Source organism: Triticum dicoccoides, chromosome 7B (genome assembly GCF_002162155.2).
Source record: "Triticum dicoccoides isolate Atlit2015 ecotype Zavitan chromosome 7B, WEW_v2.0, whole genome shotgun sequence".
NCBI classification, from domain to species: domain Eukaryota; kingdom Viridiplantae; phylum Streptophyta; class Magnoliopsida; order Poales; family Poaceae; genus Triticum; species Triticum dicoccoides.
This window is the reverse complement of record NC_041393.1, coordinates 27705514-27716189: the sequence shown is the minus strand read 5'-3', so window position 1 is coordinate 27716189 and position 10676 is coordinate 27705514. Positions and strand designations below refer to the sequence as shown.

Genomic DNA, 10676 nt, shown 5'->3' with positions numbered 1-10676 from the left:
TAACAACATATGTTGTTCCTTTTGTCATCGGTATGTTACTTACGCGAGATTCGATCGTCGGTATCTCAATACCTAGTTCAGTCTCATTACCGGCAAGTCTCTTTACTCGTTGTGTAATGCATCATCCCTCAACTAACTCATTAGTCACATTGTTTGCAAGGCTTATAGTGATGTGCATTACTGAGAGGGCCCAGAGATACCTCTCCGACAATCGAAGTGACAAATCCTAATCTCGAAATACGCCAACTCAACATGTACATTCAGAGACACCTGTAGAGCTCCTTTATAATCACCCAGTTACGTTGTGACATTTGATAGCACACAAAGTGTTCCTCCGGTAAACGGGAGTTGCATAATCTACTAGTCATAGGAACATGTATAAGTCATGAAGAAAGCAATAGCAACATACTAAAAGATCAAGTGCTAAGCTAACGGAATGGGTCAAGTCAATCACATCATTCTCTAATGATGTGATCCCGTTAATCAAATGACAACTCATGTCTATGGCTAGGAAACTTAACCATCTTTGATTCAACGAGCTAGTCAAGTAGAGGCATACTAGTGACACTCTATTTGTCTATGTATTCACACATGTATCAAGTTTCTGGTTAATACAATTCTAGCATGAATAATAAACATTTATCATGAAATAAGGAAATAAATAATAACTTTATTATTGCCTCTAGGGCATATTTCCTTCACCCTCCTCCACCGGGCGCCCCTCCTCCCTCCTCCATCGCCCTCCTCCTCCGGCCGCCCCCTCCTCCCTCCTCCTCCGGCCGCCCCTCCTCCCTCATCCACTGGCCGCCCCCTCTTCCCTCCTCCACCGGCCGCCCACTCCTCCCTCCTCCAGCCGCCCACTGTTCTTAGTAAGAATTAGTTTATTTTTATTTATAGTAATTGCTTAGTTGAACTAGTTAAATTAATAGAACTAGTTGAACTAGTTTATTTTTAGTAAGAAATAGTTTATTTCTTTTATAGTAATTGCTTAGTTGAACTAGTTAAATTAATAGAACTAGTTTACTTTTAGTAAGAACTAATTTATTTTTAGTAAGAACTAGTTTATTTTTATTTATAGTAAGTGTTAAGTTGAACTAATTGAATTAATATAACTAGTTTATTTTTAGTAAGAAAATTTAGGTATATGAGATTTGATGATCTAATTAAAATTTTACTATAAAACTAGTTTATATTTATTAAGAAAATTAATAAAACTAGTTTGTTTTTTTATGTCATTATCACTTTGTCATCAAAGAATGCTATATGAGATTTGATGATCTAATTAAAAATTTACTTGGTGGAATATGCAGGCTTAGTTGTGTCTCCTTGGAGTGATCGCCGTCCGAGCTACCTCCACTTCCTCTACACCCGAGTCGGTGAGCTAAAAGTCCACCTCCTCCTTCTCCACCTTCCTCTACTTCCAAACTAGGGTATTTAGTTATAAGATATATTGAAATGATTTTGTCAATATTAAACCATTGAAATGCAATGAGCGCCAGTTTATGCTCATGTGTGAAGTGTTCATTCATTTCTGAGTGACCTATGTTTCGCCGGAGTGTTGGTTTATTTCCATTCCGGCAAATTTCAGGCTTTCGATATGTCCTATTTTAGCAAAGGTCATGCCGGATTTTTCCGTGAATTTAAGCATGAGTTGTGCTAGAATATGTACGAAATATCGGGTGCCCCGGATTTGCTAGAAAGAGAGTTAAACGACATTTCGAGTTGACTTTAAGTCTGTCGGGGCTCCATACATGACTGTCCAAAAATTGGTGAGGGAGAGTCTCCATCATATATGAGAGAATAATGCTGACTGTTGTCGTGGGGGTCGCTTTTCCTTCTTCTTTTTGTGCTAGACCTTTGTTATGCACTAGGGGAAGAAGGATTAGCGACCATCATCGACGGTCAAAAAATTGGTGACAGAGTGTCCATCATATATGAGAGAAGAAGAATGTCGATTGTTGTCGTGAGGGTCGCTTCTCCTTCTTTTCCTTGTGCTAGATATTTGTAATACACTAGGGAAAGGAGGAGTAGCGACCATCACCAACAGTCGTAATATCAGAGAGGGAATGCCCACCATATACATGAGTGAGAGTTTAGGAAGTAAGACTCGACAGACCTAAAGTCAACCTATTGCATATTGAGTAATAGTGATCTGTGTGTTGAGTTCCCTGGTAGTTGCCTTCGGTCGATTTTTAATTAATGTTTCAACTATGAATATAGGAAATGTCTGACGATGAAAAGGAATTCGGTATGTGTGAATTCTGCAAAGACGAGCGCGGCCTGTGTGACAGGCCTCACCTAGTTGGTGGTAGGCGCTTCAGCATCAAGCTGGATGACACCTTCGAAGTGGATACAGTAAGTCACAACGACAAGTCTATTTTCGTAATTAAGCATGACTTCTTCTTCTTTTGCTTCAACTTACAATTTAATTTTTTTACTATTCTACTAGCGTATCCCCTGCCATGCAAGAATATATGTCTTGGATAAGGTTGGTTCAGTACTATGGAAACTATGGAGGTAAAAAGAGTTAACTTGAGGATCCAGCATGGTTATAGTTTTTCCGCAAAATTATACAATACAGACACCTACACCCATTTTGAATGCAAACAATGGAGAGCACTATGCAAGGCTTATACATTTAAGCCTGATGTGCTTATCACCTTTGATATTCGTCCGGAAGATGATATTGAAGATAATATCGACATCTAGGTCGATGTGCAGACGCCTCCAGTTCTACCATTATGTAAGTTTCTCAACCATATTTATGTGTTGGATTTTGTTTATTTAAAAATATTTGACAACTAATTTCTATTGACGGCTTATTTATATTCAAGCAAACATGTCCAGCACTTGGTAGACATGACCTACCACTGTCCCGGGGCTGGACTAAACTGCGAGGAGACAAGTCATTGTGTTTCATGGCTTGAGGGTCTTCATACTGTCAAGACAAATTATTTTCCTGGACTTAGAAATCTTAGTACTCAAAACGTGCGACCAATAGTGTTCGTACTGAACTACGGTCACATCTATTTAGGAAAGATGGTAGGCTTTTACTATTTGTCCTCAGTGCATCTTTTGCATACATTATTTTTTAAGCTAAATTTCATTGCTAAGTATTTTACTATGATGTTCTTCAACAGGGACTTTTGATGATAGTTGTGCCTCAGTGGATGGAAGCTAAAGGTCGCATGTCCATGGTTAGCATACAGTCAAGACTTCCTACATTGCACATGAGTGCATTCAGGGTTTCTAGAAGTGAGCAAGTCTTAATAGTCAAAGACTTGAACAAAATTGTGAAGGATCGCAGAGAAGTACTTGGGGGCATCAATCAGAAGCGCAGCCCACAATTAGGAGATAGGTTCATCTGCATGCTTCAATACGATGAATCAGGAGTGCTCCACATGTTCTATGCTATTTTACCTGAGAAAGAGCGGTAGGAGTGATTAGCTAGCTAGAATGAGTGTTGGTGGTGATGACTATGATGATTAATATTAGCTGGTGTTTGTGGTGATTAGAGTATGACTATGATGATTAAATAGTGTTGGTAGTAATAACTATGATGATTATTAGCTAGTGTTGTTCATGATGATATGATGCAAGAGTTTTTAATATTAATATGATGATGATGATGATGATGATGATGATGATGATGATGATGATGATGATGATGATGATGATGATGAGTACGTTATTATATCATTGGGTGAAAGAACCGCAGATTAGTTTTAAGTGGATGGATCCTAAGTGATCAAGTCATGGATTATCGTGATAATCCATGACTTGGTCACTTAGGATCGATCCATTTGAAACTAATTTGCGGTTCTTTCACCTTGTGATTTAATAACTCATTATAATGTAAAAACAATCTCTAAATTACTATTGTATGAAAAAATTATATAAAGGTGTATGAATACGGCCTAAAATTTAAAAGAAATAGAATACCAAAAAATAGTAGTAGCGCGGGCGGAGAGAAGTGCTACTAGTAATTACCAGTAGCGGTTGTCCAGAAAAGCGCTACTACTAAGTAGATATAGCAGTAGCGCGTGCCAGCAGGCGCTACTGCTAAGCTTTAGCTGTAGCGTCGTATCAGTAGTGCGGGTACTCGCGCTACTGATATGCCAATAAATTGCGCCACTGCTAGGCTTTTCCCTAGTATTGGATAGCGTGTCTCAAGGTTACCATCCTAACCTTTCATTTATGTCCATGCCTTCAAATAGCACCATTCCAACCTATATGAGCCTAATGCCATGTTACAGGATTTAATGGAGCAGCGGGCTGCTGAAGAGGAGCAAAGGCGGCTGGCTGAGCAAGAGAGCAGAAATAATGAATGAGCAGACATGAACGAAAGGTTGAAGTTGCTCAAGAATCAACTACAGGTAGAACATTCTCTAAACTATAGTAGAACATTCATTATATAGCGACGAACCACCCTCACGTGACTCTACTCTTATAGGTCTTATGCAATCTCAAAGCAGTGGAAGTGATGCCCCTCCTCCTCCTCCTCCTCCAGAATCTTAACCCGATGGCCCCTCCTCCTCCTTAAGATGATCTATGAACATGTGAACTTCTATGTGACGTGCACGTGTTTTGCAAGTGGTGAACTTCCATAAGTTAACAATATGTATGAATTTGCGAACTTGTGTGTGATGTGTACTAGTATGAAACATTCGCCTATATATGTGGACAACTTCAAATTATGCCTATGTGTGTGTTGTGTTACTCGATGAATTACTAGGGAGCTAGGAGCTCCCACATTCATTTGTTATGATACCATTTTCTGCATTGCATATATATACAGATATTGTGTTGTAGTTGTTTTCAGTTGCAGGGATCAGACAAGAAAGAGCTTAGAAACAGAAGCAATGGGACACATTTCCGAGAGCAACACTCGGAAACTGATAGACTACCGAGAGCTACAATCGGAAAAGGAGTCAACTGAGCAGCACTTCACTACTACAGTGGTGCCACTCTTTTCTGAGGGTTGTGACCCCCGGTAAAAGGTCAGCTGCCATGTGGGACAATGTCCCACTGGTCAGTTCCAAAGGGTTTAGTCAATAGTCGTATGGCGAGCATTGCCGAGAGCTGCTCTCGGCAAAGATATCGTCATATTATTCTTTTTAAATATTTAGCAAACAATATAATAACTTTTACTGATAAATGTGACCAGTGGGACCACATGTCAGGTAGGGAAAATGTTTTACTGATAATTGCCGAGAGCTACTCTCGGTATAGGCCACCCCAAGTGACAACATCGTCAGTTCAAAACTGGCAGGCCAGGTGGCCCCCCTTTGTCGTGTGTGGCTCTCGGCAACTGCACGGTTTGCCGTGCGGTACTTGTTCGCCGTGAGACGGTGACGACAACGACAGTTAGTTGCCGGGAAGACAGGTTTGCCGAGTACTGCTCTCGGTGTTTCTTACTTTGCCGAGTGCTCATGTTTTGGCTCTCGGCGAAGACCCTGACACCCGGCGTATACGAAATTCCAATAGTGTATGTTCGTCAACTAGTTAGGTGGGTTTGAGTCTAAAACTAATGCACGAATTCGTGTGGGAGTTTCTGCTTTTCTTTGGTCTTGAAGGAACTGTAGGATGATTATGTTTTTAACAGAACAAAGATTCAATTTTTTTTGCAGGTTATCTTTTGAGCTACAGGGTGGACCTATATACAATGCAGAAATATGAGAGCTTATGATTTCTAAGTGTAATTAATAGAAGATGGTGGCACGGAATACTTACAACCGGTTTGGAGGACGATTCAATAATAGGTTATTGCTTACCTCATACACCATGCGGTCGTTGGTTGCGGTTACTTTGTTACTACTCAAACTTAAACAAATATATGGCTTTATGCCTGTGTGCATCGCATCGCAATCCTCATTTTAAAACTTCCATTCCGAGATATTTGACAACACCACTTTGATCGCACTTTTTCTTTAGCCGCACTTTGATTGCACGTTAATAACACAAGTAACACACTTCATATCATTTGGTAGGTGGGTCGATAGTTGTCAAATCGTACTATTCAAATATTTGACATAGGAAGTCATCAATCATCTCCACCCGTTCGGTTCTTGCAGCTCTCTCACACTTCAAATCTCCTTCAAAAATTCGCCTATCGGCCCTGCTCCCTTTTGTGGCTGTTGCGTCCAAAGAGAGAGCTCAAAGATCACAGATTTGCAGGAGGGTGAGAAATGGGGATGAAATGGCACGTCGTCGCGGTGCTGGGCGTGGCCTGCACCGTCGTCGCCGACAGGGGGCTCTCGTTCACCGGCGCCGTGGCACCTCCGGAGGAGGTGAGCTACCTGCGCAAGCTGGCCAACTCCCTGTGGCAGAGCGAAGGAACCACCTACCACCACGTGTGGCCGGTAATAACTGAAGGCTTTTTCTTCTGTGTTAATTTCGAGCTGTATTTATCCCAGAGCTTGCGCAGAAACACATGTCAACAAATTAAGTTGTTTAAATCAACCAGTAGGCTAGTTAAAATTGAGCTGGCTCTTTGATGGTTCTGACCCATTCTGTACTTCTCCATTTTTATCCATGAGTCGCTATTGGCCGAAATGACTTGTTGATTTGCTGATTCTCTGTTCCTTTACATGTAGCCCATGAAATTTGGTTGGAAATTTGTGTTGGGTTCATTCATTGGATTCTTCGGAGCAGCATTCGGCAGCATCGGCGGTGTAGGTGGCGGCGGGATCTTCGTGCCGATGCTTACCTTGATCATCGGCTTTGATCCCAAGTCATCGGCGGCGATGTCAAAGTGTGAGGATTCAGTTCATCTTCATGCCACGTATTATTTTTCTTTTTATCTATCCATGTATTCTTCTTGTTTGTTTTTATTCATACTGTATTATTTGCAATGAAGTCCTGTATATCTTACTGAGGAATTTGGTGGCCCACTTAGGCTAAAACAACTAACACACATAAATGGCCCAACACTTATTCTGCACATTATGGCACTATAAACTAGCTTGTAATATAAACAGTTTAGCTGCATATTTCTTTTTTTACACTATAAACAGAAACATTTCAACATTTTTTTTTGGTAAAACATTCTATAATTTGAAGTGCAAGGTACATCTCAAATGTATTCCATTGATTGAACAGATTTTCTCTTAATATTTACCTTAATACAAAAGGTGAAAAAAAATAAAAAATCCATCATCAGATAACATATCTTTGGAAGATCTGTTAGCTTCATGATTATTAGGCCGGAGGTTTAACCTCCTGCTTTTCGAGAAGAAAAAAAGCTTCTTGATTATTTTTGAGAACTGAGATAGTGTACTCTGCCACAGGTATGATCATGGGGGCCGCCGTGTCAACTGTGTACTGTAACCTCAAGCTGAAGCACCCAACATTGGACATGCCAGTGATAGACTATGATCTAGTCCTGCTCATACAGCCCATGCTGATGCTAGGGGTCAGCATTGGGGTCATCTGCAATGTGATATTCCCTGACTGGCTCGTCACAGTCCTCTTGATCATTCTCTTCATAGGTGCTCAGACATTGCCCTGAAACTGCAGCAAACGTTAGTTAATCTTAGCTGTCATTGTAGCTGACCTCAGAGTAATTTCCGAATTATATTTCAGTTACTTCAACTAAAGCTTTTCTGAAGGCTATCGAAACATGGAAGAAAGAGACGATAATCATAACGGTAATAATTGTTTTGGTTTTTTCTTGGATACCTGTACTTTTTGTTTTGGCATCATATTAGGGATACTTAGAAACCCATTCATTCGATTATTGGCTCAGGAGACAGCAATACGATCGGAACAAACCAGTAAGTGACCAATGAACAAAACCATTCATCATTTATGAAGTGCGGAAAAATGTTGCTTATGTTTTCTGTCTGGCAGCAGCTGAAGAACAGGAGTACATGCCGCTGTCTGAAGGACTCAATGCCACATCTCAGACTGAAAATATGCCGGATCATGATCGAAATGAAACCCCGTCAGACGAAGCGGTGAAATAAAAAATCAATGAACATTACATTCCCTGGCCTTGGAAACAATCATCTTAAAGGACTCATAAGAGTACAGCTGGTCTGATGCTGCAGGTATCCATTTGGAAGAATGTTTACTGGAAGGAGGTTGGCCTTCTTGCCTTTGTCTGGGTAGCATTCCTTGGTCTTCAGGTCACTAAGGTGTGCACCTGGCCTCAACTGCAATTTCAATTTGAAACTATAATAGTAACATGAATTCCTGGATAATTATGAAGTACTTTTGGTTTTCAAAGATCAGCTACTTTATTAAATATCAATTGTTCACTTTTACAATACCAAGCTGTGCACTTGTGTGTTCAGTTTCCCTGTTGCCTATGTTATCCATAATAGTATTCAATAATCTAGTTCAGGATGCACAGGAAGATATTCTAAATGGCAAACTACTACATGCATGCAACTCATACTGCGAAGAAAGATACTGTATGGAATTTACGTCCGGAGAAATAGAAATTGACAGTAACATCTCGAAAATACACAGGTGAACATGGTTCCACGCGCACCCACATGCGTAGTAAATTCAAAACAAATACTAGAAAAATTCGAAAAATTTCTGAATTTTTTTGGATTACCAAACTTGGTCGACCATTCTACTCATGTGTGAAGTTTCGTGAAAAAAGATACTCGTAGTATCCTTAGTGAAGAAAATACAATAAGGTCCTTACTATTCAGCAAACAGTGTTTTCTAATATAGCGTCTATTTTGTCATTTTTTCCTAGGGTCATTTCTTCATAAAACTTCATACTCAAGTATATGAGTCGACTATGTATGTTACAAAAAATATTTAGATTTTTTATTTTTTTTCTAGTATTTTTTTAATTTACTATTCATAAAAGGGTGCATGTGGAACCATGTTCACCAAATTCCTGTCCGTAACATCTGGCTTATGTAATTCTTCATGTTTGCAGAACTACATGGCAACTTGCTCCATCTGGTATTGGGTTCTGAACTTACTCCAGGTACTGACTGTACCGATTTTCTTCAGCTAGGTATTGAACTATAGCGCATACAAAATGGATCCGTAGGTCATTTACATGTTGGATACGTGCGCAGATCCCTGTGTCTGTTGGGGTGGCCATGTACGAGGCAGTAGGTTTGGTGCAGGGGAGGAGGGTGATATCATCAAAGAGGAATGAGCAGAACAGCCTGAAAGCTCATCAGCTACTGGTGTACTGCTTCTTGGGCGTCACCGCTGGTGTCGTTGCCGGTCTGCTTGGCGTCGGTGGGGGCTCCATCATGGGGCCTCTCTTCCTGGAGCTCGGTGTTCCTCCGCAAGTAAATCGATCTTTGTTCACTCATGTTAATAACCTTATGTTTTGATCATGGTTTCTACTTTCTACTACCTATTTATCGCACATTCGACCTGTCTGTACTGCAGGTCGCAAGTGCTACAGCCACCTTCGCGATATGTTCTCATCTTCCATGTCCGTCGTAGAGTACTACCTCCTGAACCGGTTCCCTGTGCCATATGGTACTACCTCTATTTTCTCTGATATATCCTCCCATGATTATCTAGCACTTGTTACTTACTCTGAAGTGAAACCTGTGCAGCTGTCTACTTGACCATCCTGGCATTTTTCGCTGCGATCGTCGGCCAGAGGGTTGTGAGGAAGCTAATTGATCTGCTAGGACGGGCGTCGATCGTCGTCTTCATATTGTCCTTCATGATCTTCATCAGCGCGCTCTCTCTAGGTACCAGGTTTCCCTCCCCTCACTCTCAGTGCAAGTGATGCAACCATCACATGGTTTCAAACCGAACATCGGGCCCTGAAATTTTTGTGCAGGTGGAGTCGGCATCTCCAACACGATCCACAAGATCGCGGGGCATGAGTACATGGGATTCGAGAACATCTGCAAATACGAGGCGTAGGAAGCCGTAGCCTGTGGGCGTGCATGAACAGCGTGATGTATTGTGTAGTATCAGTGGACTTTGGAAATGTCAAGGTGATCAAAGGCTTGGCGCTCAGGATTCCACGGGTAGTTTAACAAGGTGAAGAAGACTTGGAGTATTCCAAAGTCCATGTAAATTGCAAATTGTAAGAGCTAAGCTGTAAATTGTAAATTGTTACAAGTAAAGTGTTCAAATTTAGAGTTTAATCTTGTCCATCTTCTCCCTTCTCTGCATTGCTCTATTTTTTTTAATGAAACCGCTCGATTTTCTTTTTTGTAGAGCAAGCATTCTGTAGTGCAGTCCAAACCTCCTTTTTTGGAAATCAAAAAAGCAATTTAGCGATAAATACATGTACAAAGCCTTTGCGTCTTGCAGAATATTATCGAGCAATCGATCATACAAGCATCAAGATAAAGCTTATGTGTTTCTATGGTGAAGGGAATGATTTCTCAGGTGAAACGTCATTTCCAGTAACTTAGCATTTATTTTTATTGTGATTGCTATGTTTAAAATTTCATGAAGTTAAACAACCTTTGTAACATTTCCAATTTACTACTAAACAATCTTGTTTATCTTTTTTAGGGGATTGTTTAGCAGAAAACATCAGAGAACAACATCAATAAATGAAAAAACTCAACTATATATGGGTCCCAAGCCGCCGGGGTGCCGACCATGCCAGGCCAGACCTGGGTGAAAGCCCATGGGCTTGACCTGGAAGGGGGCATGGCGCCTCTCTAGGACATTTCCTATATGGCGCTTTAAGCGCCCATTAAAGGCAATTCTGCCAACTG

At 40.7% G+C, this 10676-nt stretch overlaps 1 pseudogene; it reads left to right on the top strand.

Annotated features, from left to right (window-relative positions):
• The first annotated feature begins 6116 nt into the window (after nt 1-6116).
• Nucleotides 6117-10068, top strand: LOC119340393 (annotated as a pseudogene).
• Nucleotides 10069-10676: the final 608 nt, after the last annotated feature.